Source organism: Dromaius novaehollandiae, chromosome 1, assembly GCF_036370855.1.
Source record: "Dromaius novaehollandiae isolate bDroNov1 chromosome 1, bDroNov1.hap1, whole genome shotgun sequence".
Lineage (NCBI taxonomy): Eukaryota > Metazoa > Chordata > Aves > Casuariiformes > Dromaiidae > Dromaius > Dromaius novaehollandiae.
The window spans coordinates 51593870-51619085 of NC_088098.1; the positions used below are offsets into that span (position 1 = coordinate 51593870).

A 25216-nucleotide genomic window follows, 5' to 3' on the forward strand; every position below is an offset into this window, starting at 1 on the left:
AAAGAGGAGCTTCAGCCAGGGGTTGCTGGAGGGACCATGGTGGGGACTGGAGGGAGTGCGCAGGGGTGTGAAAAGGGCTGAGAGGGAAGGAGGTGCTGCAGATCAAAGAGAAAGAGGGAATGGAGCACAAAAGAGAGCAGTAGTTTGGAGAAAGGTAGAATGAGTTGAGGAGTTGGAAGAAAGGAAAAGGAAGAAAAAGGAAGGAGTAAGAAAAAAGGTATGTTAAGGTCAATTAGCTTTGTTGATTACATAAGTTTTACTTTTGAGGCATTACATTTCTAAACTTGGGGCAAAATGATTTTTTTTAAGCATCTGAGTGTTACTAACCACTCGAAATTATTTTGTAAAAAATTTTTGAGGAGGAAGATCTCTAAAATTTGCTCCTAAGGTTATACTGGCCCAGGTTCCTGATAGCAACCCTTCTGTCTCTAGGAAGTAGTCCCTTGAATTTTATAAAGTGTTAATGGCTTGGTGTGTCCCTTTGCTGATTTGTGCTGGTGACTTTAAAATTATTGCCTAGTGTTGTTCTGTTTTGTAGATGAAAGCTCTCTAACATGCATTTTTTTAAAAATGTAAGCAAAAATTGATTATAGAAAGAGTTTTGTGTGCGCATTTTTTCTTTTAATCTATAATAAGTAGTGTCTGTGACTTAAAGCTTAGCCTGATATATCTCTTGTTGTTGTTGTTGTTGTTGTTTCAGTCTCATTGGTAGTGGTTTCCCTACTCTCAGCTGCAACCTGTGAGGAGCAAGTGGCAGGGAGAAGGAATCAGGTTTGGGTGGTCTGTGATGACTTGCTTCATTTTGGTATGTAAGACAGGGATGGCGAGGGTTGATCCGAAGCTGGGGGTGATGGTGGTGTTATTTTTACTATTATTATGCCAGACCACATGGTTTAGTCACAGAACAATTATTTGTCAAAATCGATGTTTAAAACTTCTCATTTTGAAAGATACCCATTCTAAAAATTAATAATAATAATAAAAATCCATTAAGACCAGTACTTAAAGCTGCCTGAACATAGGTGGATTCCTTGAAAAAATTCCCAGTAAAAATATTTGTACGCTGTCTTATTGGACAAATATTTTGAAGCATAACTTGAAGCATGTCTTGTACAAGTTTCTGCACTGACTAACCAGGCAGTGGAAAAGCAGAGAAATCACTTCACCTATGACCACAGCATTAGTTTAAAAAAAAAATCATGGAAAATATAGGCAACTCCTGGGATTTGGTGTTATAAAAGGCCGTGGAGTGACTGACTTCTGAAGGGGCCTGGTTAGTGTTATGATGACTAGTAACATTAATAACTGTTTCTTCTAAGATTAATAATGAAGGGAAAGAGGCCTTTTGCTTAATGTATAATGGTCATCTGCAGAAGTCAAAAAAGACTTCTTTGGGGGTCAGCTGCCATCCATCACTGCCTGTTTACAGCAGTGCACAGTAAGGCAGGTGTATTATATTTTCAAAGGCAGCAGCTACAGGCCACTTGTGGGATGCGGGATCCCAGGTGGGACGGACCAAAGACCTGATCTGCTCCGACAGCTCCAATATTTTGCTTTTATCTCTTTCTCCCTTGTCTGTTCATTTCCTTCAAAGGGTGACAGCCCTGTGAAATCTTCCAGCAACCGTAGCATTTTTCTCCCTTGAAAGTTGGAAGGAGCAGGGGACAGAGGGGGAGAGGATTAGGGCTTTTTCTTGTTTTAGGCTTTTATTTGGCTTGTCTTTTCCTGGAGAAACGCAGCTTAGTATTTCAGACTATTTCCCCCCCCCTTTGAGAAATTCCTGTGAAACGATTAGAAGATTTTTCCATATGTGAGATACTTCTGTATTTTGAGCCCTAATCACTTAGGTGAAAAAGAATAAGTAAATTATATATTGAACTGCTAACTGGTGCTGAGGCCTTGTTGTTTCCATGGCAACCTGGCTGGAAATAGCTGCCTGTGACATCAGCACGGTACAGGTAGAGCCGGATCCAGCCGTTTTCCCCTAAATAAGTGAACGCGGTGGGCACAAACATTGCTCCCGCGAGCAGCCTATGCAAAATACCTTGACATTGCAATTAACATATGCAAATAGGGCTTGCAACCTGGGGGGGGAGGGTGGTGGTGGGGGAAGCTGCGCAGCGCTGAAGTCCACAGAGTTCATCCCCTGCACCGGGGAGAGGAGATTGCCGGGGCCCCTCGCAGGTGCTGGGCCCCCCTCCCTCCCCACCTGCCTTTTCGGGTGCCGGGCCGCCCTTTGAGGCCTCTCCACCTGCCCAGGTGGGAGCAAAGCCACTTTGGGGAACTTCATTTTCAACCTTTTCTTTTCCTCCAGCGCCTGGTGGTGCCCCAGTTGCATAAGTTGCGCCTTAAATCAAATTGCTGTCTACGGTATTGCGAACGGGAGGGGAAGGATTTTTAAACAGCTCCGCTTGGACACCATTTCTTTCTGATGATGGCTAAAAGACCTGGTAGGTTGTTCCTTTTTTTCTTTTTTTTTCTTTGGTGTTTTTTCTTTTGGTTTTGTTTTGTGGAGGATTTGGTTATGTTTCTCTTTTATCTTTGAGATGCCAGGAATGTAAACTCTGGTCTCTTCTGGTATTGCTGAAGGACAAGTGGGAGGTGTAAATGAGTCTATGAATGTGCGCATTTAAACCCTTAATTGAAGGGGTGAACATGGTGAATCTTTAACAAAGGCCCTTTCTACTCAAAATATTAATTACTTGTTGAAGTAAATACATGTTAAGCAAAACAAACAACCAGTCTGATTCAGCATGATTATCTGATTATCCTCATAGAGTGGGGAATGGAGGTCCCACCTGAGGCCTCCCTGTCCTGCACATACGCACTTATCGCATTCATTTGTGGCAGGGACTGTCCCACACGGAAACGTGGCTAGACAGTGGCAAGGTGAAAGCAAAGAAGAATAAATCTCCTTTCAGCTGTGGAAGTGAATATCCCTTTGCCAGCAATAAAAAACACTGTTCAGATCATCCAGTTCTACGCATGATCAAAACCCAGTAGGTGTGATACTTCTGTGTGTTTTCTGGTGTTTGTGTCCAATTTAGTTTTAACTGTCCTGAATGATTGCATTTCCATCTTTTTCCTGAAAAGACAGACCATATGTCTCACGGTTGAGATGATTTGTCCTCTCTTTCCCGTATTGTACATCTCAGTAAGTCTGTGTCTTTTCTTTCTTGGTTTCTACTAGACCTGAGCATAGTCCAAGTAGCATTAAACAGTCCCTCTTTTTGCTTGTGCCTGTCAGAAATTTGTAGGCAGTTAAGTTCCCATCTCATTTGTTTATGAGAGCTGAGCAAGCTCTCATATTTAGTCTTTTAGTTTGTAAATTGATTTCTGTTCCGGTAACATACCTGTTACTCTTCTGCAACCTTCTGTTTTCTCATGAGCTTTTTGGGCAGGTTTTGCCCAGAATTAAAATACCGTTTTTCTGGCATGGTTGCAACCAAAACACTTTGAGGCTTGTCTGCTCTAAAGACCCCTAGTGCTGCAGGCGCCTGCAGCAAGTGCAGCTGTTTGCTTGCAGCCGTGCCCGCCTGTATGCAGACGCCGCTCCTGTTCCAACTGCCCTCTCCCAGGGCCTGCCCATCAGTGCATCCCGTGTCTGCTATGCCTGCAGCATGGCAATGACTTTGAGTAGAAAGCGCTGATGTTTCAGTTGCTCTGACATCGGTGGCGCTCTCAGGAGGGGTCTCATACTGCCTCTTCTCTTTCGTCAAAGCAGATGAGCTCGGGATGATATTTTACATTCAGATGTAAATGCTTATCTTTCCTGTAGGCATAAAGACTTTCAGTGTTTATAATGAGAAACCTGACACAGGGCAATGGATGGGGAGTTTTATTAGGTGCTGTGGCTCACTGAGTGTTGTTTGTAGATAGCTGTGCTGCATGGACCTCCTATCATGCTTCACAGACCAGCAGTGACCTGCAGACCACAGTTCAGGTACTGCCGCTCTCGGGCCTTATCTATACTAGGAAAAGGAAGACCAACGATGCATAGTTTATCGTCCTATTGTAAGGCTAAATGACATTGTGTGTGTGTGTTTTTAAAGAGTTCGTTCCGACTGTGGTGTACTTGTATTGCTGCTGCCAGCAGTGAATGAACTGTCCTGATTTTGTCGGTGTAGATGCAGATAAATATATATGGAGCTACAGAATATGACTCCTACCTTTATTATGTACTCCTTTTGGAAGCGGCTGCAAACATTAGCAGCTCTTTTTCCTTCTTTTGATGGGCTACTCTAAATCGTTTATAAGGTGACTTCCAAGGAGGTTTTCTTCTCCAAATACTTGGTCTGTAGGTAGTGCCACCAAGAAGTGAATAGATTAAAATATGAAGATCTCTGCAACCTTGCTGACAGAAGGGAAACCTTGCAATGCATTTCTCACAACTGCCAACCCTAGTTAGCTCTCCTACCAGTAGTAGTACTGGCAGAGTAGTCGGAGATAATCTGTGGACTATGAAGTGCAACGGTCAGAAGAGCTGAGCCCCCTACCACCTCGATGGTTGAGCAGTCCTGAAAACCTAGTCTTTCTTTAGATAGTTTCATGTGTTAGCTGAGCTCTTGGAAGATGTTTCCCCTACTCAGACTTACTGTGCTCAGATATGGTACAATGTGTGAGGCATTAAAATTAGCTCCTCCATCCTAAGCTGCCTACTGCTATTAACACTCGTAGAGTTCCTCAGGGTTTTCTAATGCCTCCTATCTTTTACATGTCTTTTAGAGCATGAAATCTTTGGGCCAAAAATGGACATTGTTTTGTCATATAAGCATATTGCTAGTGCAAGTAAGAATGGTATGGGTGCATGTTCACATTTGAGTCTGTCACAGGAGGGTTCAGTGATAGGTGTTCAGGTAATGAGCCACAGGGGGTGGAGTATGGCTAACAGAAAGTAAGCCGAGATGACTTTTCGCTCCTTGGCCCCTGTTTTTCTCCCAATTCATGTGGTCCTCACAAAAAGGAGGAGCTGTTACTACTATCAGTTCAATGTGGTGTTCTCGGTCTCTATGAATGCTCTGTATAGTACCTGCGGGAGGCGTTATGTAGTGTTTGGGAGAGCTAAAGACTGAGAGGATAGGGTTTTATTGTCTTTTGCACTGAGGCTTGCTCAGGCCCTGAGAGCTCAGTGGCTGCTGTTTCTGGGATGATGTGGCTTACTTCTCTGCAGCTGGAGTATCATGGGCAGGGGCAGACCAGCTGCTTATGCGCCCTAAAAATATCACTTTGTTTTTCCTTTGCCTGAAGGAGGATATGCGGGGAACCGGACTGACTGCAGGACTCGAGGAGTGAGAGGGACGGATGGTCTCTGGGGGACAAACTGCAGAGAAGGAGTCAGTGGCTGGAAGGAGTTGGGCCCTGTTTAAAATGTCTGCTGCCGCATTCAAGGGGCCATTTTAAGTGTCTGTTATCCTACTCTCTCTTAAGGATGTAATTTGAATGAATGTGAAGCCAACAAAAATGTTAGATTCAAGTACAAATCTGTTCTGATTTGGGGATTCATCTGAGTCCTAACAATGCATAAAATACTGTGGGATGAGAGGTGATATATTGTGGAAATGTAAGATATGAATTTTATATTTATTACTGACTTGGCAGGGTGCTTCTCACATCACCATTCTGGTACAATTTTGATTAGATTTTTATGCTGAGCATCAGAGAAACACTGTTTGTGTGTATGTATTTCTCTCTCCCCTTTGCGCTTTTCTTCTCTGATAAGGAGTAGTCTGTGCTGATGAAAGATACTGGGTTGACAGTCCCTGGGCTGTAACGGTATGGTTTAGGCAATGCCAGTGAAAACTTCCTCTGCCAGCGTGGAGAATGTGTGTTGACGTGGAGCAGGGCGCTGCTGGCAGTAGGAGGACAGGTAATTTTCTATGTCTTTCCCACTTCCTGACCTCTGGAAGAGTTCACAGGGTAGTGGTCGTTTCTGTGGTGGTGACATGTTGTGGGGACTTTGTTCGGTGGTCTTGAGGCCATGTGTTGCTCTCATTTGTCACAAGTTGCCGACTCGTAACCAATTTTGCTTACTCCCAGCCTGTGCCAGCTCTGAACTAGCACTGTAAGAAGATAAAATTCATCTGTAGTTGAAGGACTATCTGTTTTTTCACAGGTACTTGCTTTCACTAAATGGGTAAGCATCAGGAAAACACCCTACTCCGTAGACTACCTTACAAAGTTAGGGTTCAGGGACAGTGGAAAATGTGTTGTGTATACCCATATGTAGTTGTTTATACAACCTTCATCTTTTCTGTAGGGTTCTTTACAAGAATTAATGCATGTATTCTTCCCTGCTTTATGTCAAAAGTAGTAGTGTCCTCATTTTATAGCTGCATAAAGAACTGTATTGTGTAGTTCAAGGTGGAGCAGAAAGTCTGCATCATACCTGGGAGCTGAACCCAGACTTCTGGATGCTCCATTCAGCATCCAATACCCGAGGAAGATGAGAGAGAAGGAGGAATGATTTTCATACTTATTTAAAGATTTATGTGCTTGTGCTGCATCTGCTTCCGGAGATGAACCTCTTCAATGTGGCACTTTTCATTAGAATAAGTGTCTTCAGAAGGGGCTTAAAAGGATAAAAATGGGGTAGTAGCTCTCTGCATCTTCACCACAAACAACATTACAGTTGTACTGCAGAAATGCATTTAGCTTATGGCATTTGGTGGCACCAAAAGGTTTGACTAAATCTGATATTGGCATAGCAAAATGTATGAACAGATGATTGCCAGCAGGTTGATTTACCATGATCAGATTGTAACTTGTCATCTGGGCTGTAGTAAATGACTCTGTGATCCTTCTTCATTGCAATAAGAAGTAAAATGTTTGCTTAAGCCATCAGGAGGTTGGTTGGTTCAGTGTTACTGTGACTCAGCTGACAAATGGTAACTTGTTAGTCATGGTAACTCGATTGCTTACTTTTGTGTTTGCATATCTTGGACTGATTTTGATGGGTAGCTATTGTAAATGGAAGGCTAAGCAAGTGAAAGAAAAAGCTGATGAGATATAATCACCTTCCTCATTGGTAGCATAGGTAGGAGCAAATGTATGTGCAGAGCTACTGGCTGTTGGAGAAAAAAAAAGCAGAAAAAGGATTTGTCTCTATCTTAAAGTTGCCGGCCTTCTAAGGTAAATCCATCACCCTTACCAAAGCTGTGAATTCTTCTTATATTTAAAGTTTTAGCAGGAAGTGGACAGGGCTTAAGGTAGTGTTATATGGGTTAGTAGTTCAGTCCCTGACCTCTGGCAGCTGGAAGACTGGCTCTTAGAAGAAGAGGTGGAGAACTTTTTCCTTGCTGAGAGCCAAGCTGGCCTTTCACACACCTGTGTTGGGTCGCACATTACCACATACCTTCACAGTAGTAACCTTCACATTATCCAATAGTAATGTGTGAAATCACGTGGCTGCGGGCTGCACAAAATGAAGTTGTGGACTCCACTCTGCCCTTGAGTTACAGGTGTTCAACCCACCTTCGAAAACTTGAAATAATCTGAGTTCAGCACTCGTCTCTTCAGGAGGAAACACTGCTTGCAGAGTAAAACCACTATGCACTTAAGCTTGTTTATGCAGCAGAGGTAGCATGCAGCAAGCTGGGGTGTGAGTATACGGCTCCCTAACTGTTCTGAACTGCTTTGTGTGGGCATTTTTCATATGCAATTAAGAGCTAAGCCGCTCACTTCAGTGAAGGGCAATAAGAGTGGCTACAGCATGAATTGGTGCCCAGTAGGCTGTGTGTTCACAGCCTGGGTTGGTGCCTCTTTCCCAGGGTAAACAAACCCTGAGATGATTCTTGGTTTTCAGAGAACAGCTGGGATAGGAGCTGCGGGAGGTGGCGGGGTGAGGGCTGAGGAGCGGTGTTATTAGCAGAGTCGTGTGCGTGCCGCCCCAGGCAAAGCCAGGAAGCAGTCGGTCAGGTTTGCTCTGCATCCCGCAGGAGGATTGGTAACAAATGCAGAAAACGTCTACGAGGAGAAGGGGGTTAATCCCAAACAGCAGGAGCAAGGTGACCTGACCCCCCTGAATGCTGCTGACTGCCTGTTGGGCTCCCAGGACCTCTCCTGTTTCTTGGACAGCCGTCAGCCTTTGCAGAGCCCGTAGGCAGGTTGCGGATGCCGGGAGGAGATGGCGGGGGAGTAAGTGCTTCCCACTGCTAAGCATGGAGCTGGCATCGGAGCAGTCTCACCTCTGCCCCCGGCAGCCCTGCTCCGCACCTCTCGCTGGCCCTTCTTGGCCGCTTTCCACGTCTCCTCGCTCTTGCTTCTGCTTGCCAGCCCCTGCGGCCGGGCGGGCGCCCCTTCCTCCTGCCTGGGCTGGGCACGAGGAAGCAGGGAGGGCAGAGGGGAGGGCTGGAGGACGACGGGGTCCCTCGGCCTGCTGGCCCGCCTGCGCAGCGAGAGCAGCCTCCCCCCGCTCCCTGTGTCAGGCGCGTGTTTAAGCTTGCGCCAGTCTTCTGGACACCTTCCCGGTGAGTTTTCCAGAGAATGACTACAGATGAAATGCAATTAGACGCAGATGGACGGGGGGTGGGGGAGGGGCGGGAGATGAGGCGAGTTTGGAAATGGGGGGGGGAGGGTAGAGATTAATCGAAAGACCGTGAGGCAGGTTGGTGCGCCCGAGCGCACAGAGGCGAGAGGGAGAGATGCGTTCAAGGATCAGAAGTCTCCACTGGGAGATGCTCGCTAGGCCACGGCCAGGAACCTTCGGAGGTTTCTCTGCTCTCAACTGCTGCCGCTACTGCTGCTGTGATTGTCTGAGAGCCAGAGGGAAGCAGCAGGCGTGTCTCAGGAATGATTAATCATGTATGGCAGCACCGAGAAAGACGAACGTGGTGTGCGCGCTGAGACCAACGCCTCCCCGGCCCCTGCGTGCCTCTGGCTCGCTGACAGGAGCCTCTCCTGCTCCGAGATTCAGCCCTGGAGGAGGGCGGGCTGAGGGGGGACCGGCTTTGGCCAGAGCCAAAAGGGCTCCTCATCCATCCCGTCGCCCAGAAGCTCTGGGGTTTTGAGACTCTAGAAACGTAAATCTCTTAGGTCTGGGGAAGAATGAAAAAAATGTGAGAGCAGGGAGTTGAGCTAGTCCAGGTGGGAGGAGAGGCAGACCTGACTGAAGGTTTAATTAGCGAGGAGCGGGGAAGAAATAAAAGTGGGTTTGGCAACAGCAGGCTCTGAGCGTTTCCCAGTTGGAGAGGTGGGGATAGGGCACAGAGCAGCCCAGATCGCTGCAGATGTCCCTTTGCTTCAGGACTTGTCAGCCTCCTCTCCCTCCAAAGCCCAGCGCTAGCTTAGAAACCTGAGATTTAAACATGAATTGGTTTATACTGGGGGGAGGGATTTTGTTTGTCAGTTTGTTTTCAGGTTTTGAGTCTCCGGGCTTTGACTTCTTAAGCTTTTCTTCAAGGCAGTAAGGACTAGAAACCTGCTTTTCCCTCACCATTTTTGAGAGGTCAGAATGCTGCACAAAGAGAAAAACAGAAGATGAGAATATCAGAAACTTGCCAAATATCATGAGACGCATGATTAAGCCAGAAGTGCTGGCAGGCCTGCAACTTTTAACCAAGTTTCTCAGTTTAATGGCCATTACCTGCAATGGTCTGCATGCACATGTTCCCCTCTGAGTTTCTCCTGCAAACATCTGAAAAGCTCCCCTTTACTCCGCATCCCACATCCAAGGGTAAAGCAACGTTTTTCTTACTGTCACTATTATTTACGGTGGATGATATCAAAGTGGTCATCCCTTTTTTTTTTCCCCCTCAATCTTTGAAACATCCCTTCTGTGGTTTGTAACAGTTCTTCTCAGGAGCTTTGTACCAAAAGAGAAGTGTCTGACTTTATTTTCCTGCCCCTTGTTTACATCTGCTTGGCTCTAGATTCGTTGAGAAGTCCTTAGCTGTAATGCTGTCTCCTGCTTGTTGAGGTGGGATCTCTGAGCTTGTTTTTGTTGGGTGGCTTGGGCATGCTGTGTTGTGTTTGTTCCTGGAAGATTGCTAGAGAATGCTGTTTATAACCGTTCATTTTCCATGTGCCGCTTCCTTGTGCAGTTCAGAGTGGTGGCCAGAAGCTGGAATGTAACTTTTATTTTTCTTGATATTAAATGTGTGGCTAAATGTTTCTCTCGCAAAGAGGATAGGAGTAGGGCATAGGAACTGTTCAGAAACAGCTCAGGGCTGGAAGAGGTTTCTCAGGACAGCGTTGGGCTCTGCTGGGAAAACCTGTGTGCTGCAGAGGGAGGTAAAGCCAGAGGCCTACAGATGAAGTTAGAGGTATGTTTGAAGTATTGTTTTGGGTTCCCTGGATTAAGAAAGCGATGTAGTTTTCCAACCAGAATTGAAATATATTAGTGGCATTAGAATCCAAGAGAGCCAAGAGCTGGAATAAATACTTAATGCTCCTCCCTGAGAGACCTCTACTCACAGTCAGTAGTCATGGAAAACGGGACAAAACAGACTTGGATTGCTGAGTTAGTGAATAGTGCGCCTTTATTCATTGCTGTTTGGAAGTGAGGTGTTTTCCTCGCTCCGTGAATTTGGCAAACTTCCCTTGTGGTGCTGGTAGCCCAGGGAGGTGATGTTAAGAAGGTGCTGGAAGCAGCTGGCATATTGTATTAGCTGTGCCATGCAACGTGCCCTGAAGGGACCGCGTAGTCCTAAAAGTTTTGCCCTGTGTTGCTGGTAATATTTCCTGCAACATGGGCCATCGGAGGAAGTGGGGATAGGGTTTGGTCTCTTCACCTCCTTCGACTCCAGCCCAGCTGATCTAAATTTGGATGTGTGCAAGGACTCGGGAAAAGTAATGAGCTCCTCCGCTGAGGCTGCGTTGAGGGACTCTTCTTTCTGCCTTGCCCGAAGGGACCATCTATCCTTTTTGTACGGGAGGATGGAGAGCGAGTGGCTGGATGGAGAGCGAGTGGAGGGGAGGGAGGACGTCTGTATACCTGTGGTCTGTACAGAGTTGCCGTTTCGCTTTGAAGCTCTTCACGAGAACATTTGTTAGAACGGAGAAGACTGAAGGGACAGCTTGTCCTCTGTCTTCCCTCTTTCCTCTCTTCAAGGTGGCGACAGAAGCAGGGAGCTTGCGCTGAGGCTTACCTCACCGGGGATATGATTTAAGGGAAAGGAAAAAAATTGGGGCCAAGAAGGCATGATTTGTGACCTCGCTCGCTCACCTGACTGATGAGCGGCAAGAGGAGCGTGTTGCCAACTAATGGGAACCGCGCTCATGTTTCGACAGGGATATTGGTGTAATGGGGAATAACCGTTCCCCCTTGGGGCTGTTGGACTATTTGGGGGATTATGAAGCCCCTTTCCAACCATGGGGATCCCAAGTGGGGTGTGGTGAGGAGCAGAGGTGGAAATCGGCCTGGGCACTGAGTCGGAGAGGAGCACTTTTCCGTTGAGGGGGCTGGAGGCAGCAGCTGCAAGAGGCAAAATACAGGGGCTGCTTCCTGTTCGCGGCAAGCGCCGCTTTGCAGCCCTTCACCTTCAGGTTGTTTTGCTGGGAAACGGGAGCCTGACTAAGAGGCTTTGTGCTATCCTCGAGCATACGGAGACGTGGCAGCGGGGTCTCCCGGCCCTTGGGGGACCGCAGCTTGCCAAAGGGGGAGCAGCGAGGGGTCCCTCGGGTGCCCTGTCTCCTTTGAAAGATGGCACCTCTGAGGCTGTTGGCCCCCTCCCCCTGCTGGGGGATGCTTTCTGACAATGTAATGTGAGCTTTCGAAGATAGCAGAGCTGGGGGCTGGCTGCCAGGCTTCCTTTAATTCCCCCAGCTGGCAAACAGGAGGTCTGTGTCGGTTGCCGGGGCAATGGCGGGAAGCTGTGTTAGTTTAATGAAGCATTGGGAAGGCTGCTGTTTATTTCAGGGGAGTGGGGGCTCTCTCGACTGCCAATATGTTCCCCTGAGGCGGAGGGGTGGCTGCCAGCGGGTTCGCAGGCCGCGGCCACGTTGTCGCCTTCTCCCCCTCGCTCGTGGCAGCCGGCCCTGCCCTGGGATTTGGAGGTCTGCGCTGGAAGATCGTGCTCGGCGCCTGCAGCCCGCTCCACTCCTCAGAACATGTCTGCCTGTGCTCCTGCTCCCCGCCGCAGCTCCCAACACAAAACGCAGGTGCGTTTGGTCCCTTGCCCCCCACCCTCGGGTTTTTGTATCCCTTCCCTCAAACTTGCCCTCATCCTAAAGGCCTTCCCCCTTCCTGGAGAGCATCACCTCTGTCCCAGCGCTGCGATGGTTTCCACCAAGAGGGTCGGGCTTGGTCCCCGGCACACGCAGAGCACCTCCTTCCCTGGCGCTCGGATGCCCCTTTCCTTTCACAGCCTGTGTGGGGGACATCAATTACCAGTTAGGGATTTTGAACTTATTCTCTGATTTAGCAAATGAAGACTTGAAGCGTTAATGTCTTCATATTAAAGGTGACCTACAAAGAAGAGAGAGGAGGAAGGGGGGGAGGAAGGGGGGGGGGGAAAAGCCTTGTGTTTATGCCCCTTTTCTAGTGTCTCTTTATGATTTAAAAAGGACTGAATGTGGGGCTTGGGCTTTTTTATCCCTCTTTGCTTCTCTTCTTCCCAGCATGTTATTTAGAATAAAAAAAGAATTCTGGTCTTGTTTAATCTTTTTTTTTCTTTTTTTTTTTTTTTTTGGAAGGGGTGGGGGGAGGGGGATTCGACAGACAACTTGAGCACTAATAGGCTTATGACATCAGAGGAACTATTCAAATAAAACTTCATTAACTGATTATTTGAAAAATACCCCTTATTCAGACTTGTTACGATGGAGGGGGGTTTAAATAGGTGTGAATAAACAAATATTAGTTGGAGAGCTTGTCTGAAAGTTCAATAAGCCTTGTCTACTCAAGTACAGGCTAAAAAGCCCTCCCAGGCCACAACCCCATGAATTTTCAGGCAGGAAAAAAAAAAAGGCTAATTAAGACTATTCTCCTGAAAGCAGAAAAAAGAAAAAGGAGGCCTTTTCACATGTTACAGTATATTTTGTAAAGATGTAAAAAGGGACACGTACCTGATTTTTTTTTTCTTCCTCCCACCTCCCCCCATTTTATTTTTTCTGCTGCCCATTTAAAGTGCTGTATAAATACATGCTATCCTGGGTCGTGCTTTCTAAGCTGGTGTGCGAGAACATCCCCTTGTCCTGCAGGAGCAGCTTTCAGCGCCAGATCTTGAAGGACCTTGTTCTTCCCATATCCAGCAGCACGTTACCCTCTCGGCACCTGCTGGAGCGCCTCTGCCCCGTGCCAAGGCAGCAGCCTCCTCCAGGGCTTTGCCGCTTGCATGTGCCAGACCTGCCTGGTGGAGGAAAATGAGCCTTTCCCTCAGCAGGAAATCTGCATCAGTCCAAACTCTCCTACCCCCTGTTGCTAGCCGCCCTCTCTGTCCCGCGTTCCTCGCTGTACGTGCAAGTCTCGAGCGCTCTGCATGGCTGGTAATTAAAAACCTTTGAGGGGGATATTATTGAGTTAACAGTAGTTATTTGTCAGGCTGCTGGGGAGGGGGGAGAGTGATCTATCCCCAGGGAAAGCGGCACTGACGAGGGGTGGGGGGGAGCGGGAGGGAGGAGGAAGTGGGGGCGAGATTGGCAGGTGACTGCCAGCTCCGACGAGATGACAGCGGCAGCAGCTCCGCCAGTCCCACTTGAACACTGCACTGCAGGTACTGGGTTAATGGGTGGGAAGTGGTGAAGAAGAATATCAGGGTGGGTGGCTGGAGGGGAGGGTGCTGGCGTGGGGGAGTTGATTTCTGCTAAACGCCAAGATAGAGATGGCACTCTCTATATACATGTAATCATTAGACTTCATTCCCAAGAATATTTGCCTTCATATAAATTTTAAAAATGTCGAGAAAGCTTTCGCCAAACCTGACAGTATTCTACCTACAATCACTTCCCCCTTGCCAATATTACCATGTTCTACAAAAAACGGTCTGAAATGCTGTACTATTTTTGACCATTTCTTAAGGATATTTGCAGTGAAATTTTAATTTTTAAGGTGCTAGGAATAGGATTCTCTGTCCTACATCTTCCCCATGTAACGAGGCCTTTTTGCTAAACATGAGACTGCATTATAATCTAAACCTCACAATTTTGTTGTTTGATGATACTGACTGTCCAACTAGAAAATTCATGTATCCTCCTTTTGCAGGACTGGCAGGTAAGACCTAGACTGAAGTCCTGATTGACATCTGCAGACAGCATTCTTGCTCATGTTGTTTTCCTCTCTCATCTCGTGCTCTCTCTCTCTCTCCCCCCACCCTTTTTTTTTCTTCCCCCTTTCAGAGGGTGCAACATCTGTTTGCAGAGGGCTGAGGACATGAGCTGCACAGGGAGTTAAAAGCAAAGAGCCCTCATCCCAAGTGAGAGTTCACAGATCTGTAACTCAGGGGATTGGGGCAGGATTTGGCAAGGATTGAAATCCTCCTTCTGTCTTTCTCTTTTCTCATATGTTTGAGTTTTAAAAACAAAACCACTGGACTTATCTTAAATGTCCAATGGTGAGGATTTAGATGTCAGCTTCACTATCAGCATTCTCATCAGAGAAAAAGAGGATCAGAGATTTGCACCTAAGCTACATGGAGCGATGCCTCAGTTTATCACAGTCCAGGAAACCAGTGCCTCTCCCCTTCCACCGCAGCAGACTTAAGCCAAAGGGCCTCACAAAGCCGGTGCCTGTGTTGAAGTCCTGTCCTCCCCCTCCCTGCAGCAGGGACCGAATTTAAGCAGTCATTTGGGAGTTAAAGGCACACATGTGATTGTACACCTGCATGATCTGTAGGAAAGAGAGGAAGCATATAAAAATGTCTCGGTTCTAATGTCTCCCTCCCACCACCAGCAGGCCCCTGTAAAGTATTTAACCATAAAAATGTTGCCTTTTCTCTTTGATCTGTCACAGTTAAGGAGTGGGCCACTACCTACGCTTGTGTATCCATGGTGTTGCACGTTTTAGTCCAGAGCCTAGGTAAGATGTTCTGCATTGTGAAAGCAATGGACAGGCTGGCTCTATTGCTCAGATACCTTACTGGTGAGCTTATCAGAAATACCTACAACTCTGTGGGAATTGGGGCAAATTCCCTTTTATTTTCCAGTGCTAACACAGGCATGCTGATTTGTATCACGCGGTGATATGTATTTTGACTACTCGACAAAGCAGATCATATCCACGACAGCTTCTTGTCATGTGAGTAATCCTACTAAATGGAAGCATGACCAGAGCCATCAGTTTTGAGGTGTCCCCTGTGTTGTGTTTTCCAGAGTTCAGGTGTAGCCAGTTTCAGAAAACTGAGACCTGTATTTTACGCAGGCGACCGCTCGCAGTGTCTGCTGAACGGCCCTAGGAGCTGTGGGCATTCAGTAGCTTTGAAAATTACATCATAGGCATCTTAAATGGTACTTTTCAAGTATGCATTCATTTTATAGCTTAGCAGCCGGCCTTTTGGCCATATATATAGATCACGCACATGCTAAACTGTTTACTAGGAACAGCAGTTACTTGAATTCAAAGAAAAATTACATGTTTCTCTTCTGCCTTCTTCCTCCCCTTTTCTGTTTCCTGTGGGGGACTAGAGACCTGGGGATAGACCTTCTGCTCCCCAGTATGCAGAGACCTTCAGTTGGACTGTGAACCGATTAGCATGTTGGTTTTGCTAGGGGAAGAATGGGCTCACCAGTGTAAAGCGCTACCAGTTCTTTGCGTGAATGCGTTACAACCTGCTATATTTTCAGTGTTACTAATGTGTGGCAGCAGATTTCAGTTGCATATAGCCTTGCTTGGGGGTAAAGAGGGCTGGGGGAGGACAGCAACAGAAGACCCAAATGAACCCCCCGATTTAGAGCTTAAAATTAATAGGATTGAAATTTTGGGCAAGTCTCAGGGTAGCAGAGGAGGGTAACACAAAGCCAGCACTGGGAACTCATTTTAATTTCAACCATCTTGTGCCTGTGTAGTTGGCTGTCTTTGTTTAAAGAACTTGGCCTTCAGGTAGCTTTTATTTGGCCTGCTTGCTTATCCAAAGAACATTAAATGGCTTTCCTTGATGAGTTCCAGCCGGTGCCTTTGCACCCCAGTTCTCTTCTAGCCCTATTTTCTCTTTTCCATAATCTCCTGGTGCCCAGCAGCAAGCCTTTAGGGTACATGCGCGAGTGAAAGAAGCCTGAGTTGGGGAATTAATATTCCTGGAACATAACACCAGCAGCATGCACACGCTGAGGAGAATATTAGAGCTATTAGCGGTGGGAGTTTGGAGTGCATGCAGTATCTAGATGGAGAATTCAGTGTGATTAATCTGCCTCTAAGCAGCAGCCTCCGGGCTCTGGGAATTCTGTGGCACGTTTGAAATCAGAACTTTTTTTAATTACCTTTCCGCATCAACAAAACAATCGCAGTTGTGTGAAAATAAACCCGTTCTGTGCTTGCCCTTTCTCTTTTTTTTTTTTTTTTTTTTTTGGACAAGGCATGCTGCCCAGACCCTGGCTATTCACGGTCCCACCAGCTCCGACAGCACTTTGCACAAGTGCGGAGGGACGTAGCATTGTAGTCTTGGCCAATTTCCAAGTCAGGTAATTGCATTCTGGGCCAAGTTAAAGCAAGCCTGTTCTAGTCGGTGTGCGTATGTTAGATTTCTTCCTTTTCTGCACTTCCTTCGTTCTGCTTCCCAGCAAACCCGCTTGCCCCTCTCCCTGCTTTAGTGCTCTGCATGGTGCTGGTAGCATCCCTGGTGCAGGATGGCGGCCATGTTGTCTCCCCGGCAGCCAGCGCCTCCCTGCAGCCGACAGGTTGGAAGGGATTCCCCAGGAGAAAAAGGAGAGGAATAAACACGTCGGTTCCTCTCTTGCAGTCAGAAGGGGAAGAATTCGAGGGAGATTCGGTCAGTATAAAAATGGTAGCAAAGCTGTGGCCAAACAAGGCCAAACGAGACTTTTTGAAGAGCGCCATGCCTGCAAGATCGGACGTAGACCTTTATGCTGCTGAGTTTTACCTCTTCCCTCCCTCTCACAAGCAGGGGCAGAAAGAGAGTTTATTCCTTCCATTGCAGCCTGTGTTTTTCCTGTACTGGCGTAGAGGAACTGTAAAATGACATCGGCAGCCAGGGAAAATCATCCCTGGTACCGGGGACATGCCAGGGCTGGGAGGAAAATCCCTGCAATGCCCCGAGGTGCCGGGATTCAGAGCCGTTCCAGGAACCGAGGAGGTTTGTAGGCAGCAACTGAGAAGCTCCCACATAGAAGAGCCACTGGCTGCTCCAGTTTTACCCTGGAGGCACGTCTGCCCGGCATTCCCGGGGTGCAAAGGTTTCTGGCAGCCGCCTTTTATCCCTACCTGCTCCTGGACTATGTCTTCCGCATGCTTCCAGGAAACCCCCAGGTCACCTCCAGGTCACCTCGCGCACTCGAGGGGCTCTCATTCCTTTCAGTAGCAGCAAGCAGCAAACGTACCTGCCAGCCAGTTCATTACAGGGATCTGGATTGTTTCCTTCTCACTTCTCACTCGCGCCATGTACAGATTTCCCTCCTGCTGCATTGACAGGTTGCAGGAAGGGTAGGCTGCCGTTGCAGTGCTGGTTTTGCTCCCTTCCAGGTCGGAGGGGTGGTGGGCACTGCCTTGCAGGGCTCGGTAAGGGCAGGAATGGAGAGGAATGGACACACTGCGAGGAACACAAGCTGTCTCCCCCTTGGCTCTGTAGTTCAAATAACCTTATAAATATAACATTGCCTGCAATTAGCACTGTTTAATTTTTTTTTTCTTTTCACTTGGCTGTAGCCATGCCCTTGGCTTATCCCTCTGAATTCCTGGCTTTCAGGCATTATTAGCTCAGTGCAAGCATTTGAGTTGCCTTGTTTCAAAAGGAGGAAGAAATAATAACAGATTTTTTTTTTGGTCTGTTTACCAGCATATTTGAAGTTGGGTTAAATTTTGAGAAATCCCTATCAAAAAACCCCAAGCAAATAAAGAAACCCCCCAAGCCCCACAGCTGTCCAGGCCACATTAAGCCAATACTGACTTGCTATTCTCTTCCTCCTAGGGGTTATTTCAGAGATGACCATAGGTGCTCTCAGCGCTAGCTTTTGCTCCCTAGGCAGCGTACAAGCATTGCCTTGTATTGGGAGACTATCAAAGCCCTCCTGGCCTTTCTTTTACCTGCTGCAGCCTACCTGCCCCTCCCTGGCGCATGCGATAACTAAAAATACAATAGGGAACAGAAAACCTCGCTGTTTACTCTGTTTTGCCTTGCCTAGGCCCCATACACACCTCTGTTACCTTAAGTCTAACCTTTCATACCTCCTTTATTCTAATTATAGTTTAAAAGTGGTTTCAGATCCTCGGGTGAGGAAAAAAATTGGGCACATGCTAATTAGCATTGCCTCAACCCAGCCCACCGCTTCCAGGCCTTGGCCCCCGAACTTCCCTTCTACCCCGGGGCTTTTCTTCCCGAACAATTTTCAGGACCTGCTTTTTTGGCGCATCTCAAATGTGACATGAAACTTAGCCAGTTACTTCAGTCCCTTCCCCAGAATCCCCCTCTGCCGCCTCCTGAAAACCTCTGTCTTGGTTTACAGCGTGCCCTGATTTTAACCCCAGCGCGGTGGCACCTCCAGTGAGGCGGCAGCGGCGGAGGCGCAGGGCTGTCCCGAAAGGGCTGCAGGAGCGTGCCCGACGCTGGCGGGTTGGGGCTTTTCTAGCGCTTGCTGTCTCTTCTGCTCAAGCCACTTCTAAAAGAGATTGCCATTGTGATTGCAAACTTTATTTGGAAAAAAAAAGAGAAAAGAGAGCGTGTTTTACACAAAAAAAGCCGTTTTCTTGGCCAGCCATTTCCTGAGTTCCCTTTGTTACTACTGCAGATATGTGTTTGAATAAGAGCCTATTCCCCTCCCCTCTCCGATTCCTCCCTGCTCCATCCTGCAGTGAAGTCACAATCCAGTGTTTGTGGGCTCTGCGTGATGTCAGAGGCTCAGCCGTGTGACTTCACTTGCGGGCTCAGGCAGAAGGTGCAGACGGGGCTGAGAGCCGAGAAAAAAAGCCCCCTCCTCTTCCCTTCCCCCCTCCCACCCCTCTCCACCCTCTCGGTTTATAAAACCAGTAGCTGAGATAAATCGGAAGGGGGTGGGGAGAAGCAGCAGGGAAAGCTGAGAAAGATGCCAGAAAGGTACAGTAAATTGGCTTTATGTCTCTCTCCTTCTTGAAAGTTTCGAGGGTAAAATCGCCCTGCCGAGGCCAGCGCTTGCAGACCACGCGCGCGGTGGTGTGGCTGTGTTTGTGGCTGTGTGTGTCACCCAGTGACGCTGTGGCTGTGCGGGGTGCGCGCCTCTGTGTGTGTGTGTGTGTGTGTGTGTGTGTGTGTGTGCGCGCAGGGAGGCAGGCAGCGAGGGACGCAGGGCAGGGGCAGGGAAGCGGCGTCGCGCTGCATCTCTGAGGGACGCAGCTGGAGCCTGCTTTGGCTGGTTGCAGTGAGCCTCTTTTCTTGTCCTTTCAAAGGCCCCAGCTGTTGGCTGCTCGCTGCAGTCTGGCTCCAGCTTTGAGACCGACATAAATGGGTTATTGGGTTTATGCATGTGTGTGCGTGTGTGTTTTTTTTTTTTTCTTTTCCCTTCCTTCCCCCTGTTCCGCTCTTCTTGGTGATGGTGGGTTTTTGTTTTGGTTTTGTTGTTGTTGTTGTTGTTGTTTTCCCTGTGCAGGTTCAGAGTAGTGGCGGGGTGGATGGGGTGGGCACCTGCCATTTGACCGTGATGGGTGTGCACACGAGGAGGGAGAACGGCAGGGCCTCGGGGTCACGTTCTCAAGGGCTGTGAGATACGATTTCTTTTTTAATATCTCCATTTTTTTTTCTTTTTTAACTGATGACAGCACAATAGCAATGTGGGTGCACCAGCAGAGAGCAACCTCAAAAAAAAAAAAAGAGAAAAGAAAAAAAAGGGGGTGGAGGAAAAGAGGGGGGTTAGCTTGCCCCTCCCTTCTTCTTCAGCAGTTTTTTTTCCTGTGTCCAATTTACCATTCATTTGAGATTTTGGACAAAGACGGGGCAGTGGGTGGGCTGCTTTGAGTTTTGTGATATAATATGACTGGAGCGAGAGAGTAAAACGCAGACAATTAAGGATCGGCGCGAGGGCTTTGCTCATTCAGTCTGTTGAGGAAGCCGTCATTTTGTGTTAGTGCATGTGTCTAGAGGAGGAAGGATAGTGGATAGTGACAGTGGAAGGATGCCTAACACCGTGTTGTATTTATACTTGCTGAATGCCCACGCCAGGAAACGGGGGCTTCAAAGGAAGGCATCCGAGAAAGGGGGTCCTTCCAAACGCGCCCCCGCGGTGCGGCCAGCCCAGACCGGACTCTTACCACCAAGAGCGTGATGTTTTGTTGCATCCTCAAAATGGGAAGGCTGAGGCAAGAAGTGCGTGCAGGTGTCAGGCAGGCGCCGTGCTGCCAAGCTCTGCTTGTGCACCTCACCCCGATGACCGGCGGCTTCTCCACTGCTCTCGTTCCCGGAGCGCCTCGGCAAAGTGGCGCTCGGCTCGTCCCGGCAGGCTACGATGCTGCGCTGCTCGCCGGTCTCAGCTCCCGCCGGTCCCGCCACTGCACTTCAGCCCTCGTGACCCACAGCCTACCCTGCTTTTGTGTTTATTTATTTCTTTATTTTAACTACTGGACCCTGGCTGTCCTCTGCCAGTGAGTTTCAAGGCTGATGAATAGCACCCCCTGCAGTTATAGAGCTGATCTTTTGTAGCGTAGATGTATAATTAATTGTGCGGCACTTTTGCAGTCTGAACAGGCAAGTGGATTCTTGGAAGACACCCACTCACTGCCTGGTTCGTGGGTACGCGATCCCACGGCCCTCTGGGAAGGGACCTGCTGACCGCAGCTCGTGAGCATCCGCCCTGCCGTAACTTTGGTAGTAATCCGAAAGAGGATTTGAATCCAGGTCTTGGGTGTTAAAAAAAAAAATATCTGCTGCACAACAGAATTTCCTCTCCTCTGCCCCTGCTCTGACATGAAAAGACTTATGGGGTTATTTGCATCTCTGTTCCATCACACGATTCTGATGTTTAGGGATTTTTTTTTCCTTCCTTGTCTCAAAGGGGAAGTAAGGATTCGTTAGTTTGTAAAGTACTTTGAAGATAAAAATCATTGTCTATGCTAAGTGCTGTCTGTTGGTTTGTCTGAGTCATGACCAGGCTTAGCTTAGGAAGTGAAGCCAGGAATCTCCCCTCAGCCCCCTCTGAGGATGAAGTCAAGTGACCTGGCAGGCCTCCTCCACCTCTCGGGCTCGCGCTGTTTGCCCTGGCCACATGGAGGGCAGAAGTGGGGTAACTGGGGGGACGGAACACCCTGTGTCTCAACCTGGGAGATGGGAGGAACCAGGGAAACGCACAATGTGAAATTGAGGGCAGAGGACGTCAGGGCTGTGATTTAGCTAAGATTAGATAGAGAAGAGATTTTAAGCCTCATCAGCTTGTCTGGGTATGGCAGGATTGTCCCCTCCAAGGTTTTCCTCAGTTCTTTATCTGCACCTGCTTTCAAATGACTCCTGAAAGAACAGAAAACAGTGGAGAAAACCCTTTCCTTTGATTTCTCTTCAGTTGGTGACAACCACTGCCTGGGACTGTAACCATAGGTATTCAGGGATGGGGAGAGGATTGCATCACTTCAACCCCATGCTAGGATATGAAAGGATTAAATCTCTTTCCTAAGCAAAGTGAAAGGTCCCCAGGTGTCTTCTCTCAGGCTCAGAGATTGCAGTGGGAGAAGGAGGCAGGATCCAGCTGGGTAAGAGACCTCATCAAGAGGATAAAAGCATTTAGGGTAAAGGACAGTCTGTCTCCCTGAGTAGGGGAAGTAATCAGTGAGGATGTGCAAGGGTCTCTCAAAAAGCCCTAGGCAGGAGATGCTTGTATCAGAGCAGAATTTCCAGGCAGTGATAAAGGGGAACAAGCTGAAAGCATTAATTGGTTCTTCCCCCTTTCTGTTAAGATATTTCGTTTTTTCAAACCACTGCTGCTTTTCCCCCCCCCCCCTTTTTAAAAAAAAACCCTTATCTTCAATCTCAATGAAAAGTACTGTGAAGGAAACCCCCTACTTATCACCTAAGGCTACTTGCTGACTTATTGTTTCTCGAGATGAGATAATGCGAGCTGATTATAAATAGGGTGACTACCCTTTTCCATCAATATTAGGAGTAAGCCGGCAACTTGATCTTCAGCCTTGTGGAATGAATCACACTATAAGAGTTTGAGGCATAGCTGGTTTCAGAAAAGAGTAGTCATCCCTTCTCTCGCCCCCACCTTCCCCTGCTGTGGAGTGGCTTGGCCATGACCTGGGAGGGGGGATTCCTGAACCCTACACAATTACTCTGGGGAATGTGTCTCCTGGGGAGATGCTTTCTCCACCAGTGTAGACAGCATCTCTTCATTGGTCCTGGGTTCAGCCAGGGTATTTGGGGACCACCCTGAGGATTGCAGACCCCCAGAATGCTTTTGCCTCTGCTGGTTGTGAAGGAGTTTATGTTGAGGTATCTTTTTTTTCTTTGCTGTGGGCATGGGCTATTTCTAAAACTGGCTAAAAACAATGGAGACTCACCAAGTTGATAGGTTGCTACGGATCATGCGTGCTCGGCCTTCTGTGCTTGCTGGTGATGTCTTAAGAAGTGCCTAGCTTATTTTCAGAACCTTGAAGAAACTGGCAGCATTTTGTTCAAGCCTAATTACTTTGAGCACTTTTACTGAAAAGTTAAATAGTTGGCCTTCATTTCTAATCACCTCTTTAGGACAAATGTGAGCGCCATTCGGATTCCATGCTGCAAAATGCAATCTCTTCAAGAAGGATGACAACAGCCCCAATATAAGCGGAGGTTTTGCCAGTTGAAACATGAAGTCACTGAACTTCAGCAGGCAACTGGAAGATCCCCTTGAACTCTGAGATAGAAACTACTTATGATTTTACTGTGTGTGTTGGACTCTCTAAAGATAGGTCTGTACAGACTTTACGAAACCAAATGCTAATTTCTTAACCCAGGGTGGTTACCTCCATTATCTGACAGCTTTTAAAGCATTGTCATCACTTGGGTTAGGTGATTTGAATGAATAATATATGCTTCCTTCCCCTACCCCCAAATGCATAGGTTATGGTCCTAAATAGTTGAACATGCTGTGTTTTAAAGTCATAAGTTCTGTATGCTCTTGTATGCCTGCCTTTACTTGAATTTGAGCATGACTTTAGGATAATACAAGGCACTAAAATAAGAAACTAATGCCTTTTTGCATGTTAGAATTAGAGATTTTGAGCACTGCATGTATTCTTATGATTCTCAAAATACTATGTAAATGGTTGTGTTTGAAGTAGTTCCCCTCCCCCCATGTTTTGGTAGCAATAAGAGGTATATAAGTAAACTGTAGTGATACTTTTAGAATAATTTTTTAATAATCCAATATTTCTGATGCATCAGGACTGGAAAACATCACTATGTGCAACAGAAAAAAAGTAGAATTCAGTTTGTGTGGCAAGAGGTTAATGAGATTTAATGTAACATATATCTAAGTGGTCCTTTAGCCTACTGCATACATACAATACAAATACAGGCTTCTTATCAGGTGAGCGTAGAAGACCTCTTGGTTTTGGTCTAGTCTGATGCACTCCGCTTTTGTCTCTTTCTGCTGCAAGCCCTTCTGATGTGCTCTTTAATGTGCCTGAATTCTGTAGCAGCAAGGTGACTGGAAGAACTAACACCGCTCCTTCAGGGACTTTTTTTTTCTGTTGGAACAGCCGAGATTCAAAACAAGTATTGCATGCATCAGGGAGAAAGCCAACAGGGAGTGAAGTAAGAATCAAAATCGTAGTTGCCTCTAAAATTTGGGACTATATGTCATGGGGATTTAAGCTTGTCAAGCCTGGAAATTCCCACTTCCCTGTAGGCAGAAAAAACAGCAAATGAAACCCCTGTAAAAGGCCAGCAGAATTAAAGAAAAATTCCCTTTCTGTAAAACATGTTCTGGCAAGGCAGAATTGGTTTTATGTAAGACCATTTTAAACGATGAGTTGTTCTTCTAATATTTGAATTTCTCCTTTTGTTTAGATATGTTTAGCCATTCAGCTAATGAAGATTTATTGATGGCCTTTTCTGCCTTGTTGGAGACAGTCTTGCCAGAGAATCATATTTGTGTGGCTTTCTATTTTAATTTCTACCTTTATTACTTTGGACATCTGCATGGAAATGTGATCCGTTTTTCCTCAAAAGTTCAGCTTCTCTTTTTCATAGCCTTTTTACTGGACTCAGATTCTTTTGTCTGCAGTATCAGAATCACTTTCACAGCAACTAATTCTGATTCTGCAAGAAGCAGGTTTTTTGACAGGCGGTAAAAGGAATAAGCAGAAGAAGCTGAGCAGGTCTTAAGATACAAAGACCTTATTTTCATGAATCAGCTCCTTGTAACAGGAAAATGGGAGGACAGAAGTGTTGCAGTATTAAAAGATAGAGCAGAATTGTCTCCTGTATAGGTGGTTTAATTTTTTTTTTTTGCTATGATTCATGCTGTCTACCTTCAGCTGCTTTATCTTTTTTCTTCCTGTGACATGCTCCAAAGTCCTTCAATCCAGTTGTTGCTCTGTTGCAGGAATTGGGCTCTAGAACTTAACACTATGGCTTATGGAGATGCTTCTTGTGTCTGGAGGAGAGCCACTTCCAAGCGATGCACCCAAGACATGACAATCAGTAGGTTGAGATTCCATGCTCTTCCTAAAATACTTTCCATCAAGTACACAGATCCTTTGAATGTCTTAAGGGGAAGGTTCAATAGCAGAGAATTGATGAGAGGAGAGCCCTCCCTGGCTTTGCTGCAGTACCTTGTGAGAGGCGTGATACTGCTTCTCCTTCCTGTAGGGTCAGATGTAACACTTTTTATCTGAAGTAACTGTAAAAGAAATAGGAGGAAGGTATGGGAAATCCTGGGGCTAGATGGGGAAAGCGGTAGGAAATGTTAATGAATGCAGCCATGCTGATGTCTGTCTTGGAGAAAGAGAAACAGGCTAGCTGCCCTTGCTTTACACTTGTTTAAAGATTTAGCTGTCCCACCGTGAATATAAGTTTCAGACCCTAGTTGCGTGACCTGTAGGTGCCTGATCTCACTGCCATCTTTTGTATTATCTGTCTTCAAGCTACTCTCTAATGCCCATTCCCATAGCATCTAAGTGCCTCTAGATAAAAGCTGTAAAAGTGCAGTGGAGAGCCTGTGCATGACATGA

At 47.0% G+C, this 25216-nt stretch overlaps 1 protein-coding gene across 9 annotated transcripts in view; it reads left to right on the forward strand.

Annotated features, from left to right (window-relative positions):
• TCF20 (transcription factor 20) overlaps positions 1-25216 on the forward strand; it is a 128846-nt gene that overhangs the window by 39170 nt on the left and 64460 nt on the right. For 2 of the 9 annotated variants that reach the window (XM_064511650.1, XM_064511667.1), the window contains one exon: positions 24589-24686. The exons of 2 other annotated variants lie outside the window; for them this stretch is intronic. The gene's annotated coding sequence lies outside the window, so the exon portion shown is untranslated. Of the gene's footprint in view, positions 1-700; positions 806-2314; positions 2451-22745; positions 24687-25216 lie in introns of those variants that run through there. 5 more of the 9 variants (XM_064511629.1, XM_026101202.2, XM_026101211.2 and 2 more) reach the window with 5 other exon arrangements.